The sequence below is a fragment of the Diplotaxodon limnothrissa genome, linkage group LG11, assembly GCF_057381915.1.
Source record: "Diplotaxodon limnothrissa isolate DT_005_m linkage group LG11, D_limnothrissa_male_GT1.1, whole genome shotgun sequence".
NCBI lineage: Eukaryota > Metazoa > Chordata > Actinopteri > Cichliformes > Cichlidae > Diplotaxodon > Diplotaxodon limnothrissa.
The window spans coordinates 36,789,001-36,789,281 of NC_140606.1; positions in this window are offsets into that span (position 1 = coordinate 36,789,001).

Below are 281 nucleotides of genomic sequence, written 5' to 3' on the forward strand. Positions count from 1 at the left end.
ATGGAGCCCACTTAAAAGTACTTGTATCGCAACAAGCGCCACTGTCTGTCAATCCCATCCAGTCATACGATGTCCAATCAGGTTGCCCCTTTTTCCTTTTTTCTTTTTTTAACCACACTTTTGGGGCCTATCACGCCAGGCCCTCAAGCTCTCACTTCTCCAGCTGAGGGGAGGGGATACGACCTTATTTGGGATTTATGACCTTATATGGAGCGCCGCCAGTGGAGGGCAGCCGTAGGAGGCAGCCTTGCCAGTGACACTTTGCCGAAATTGTAGCTTTG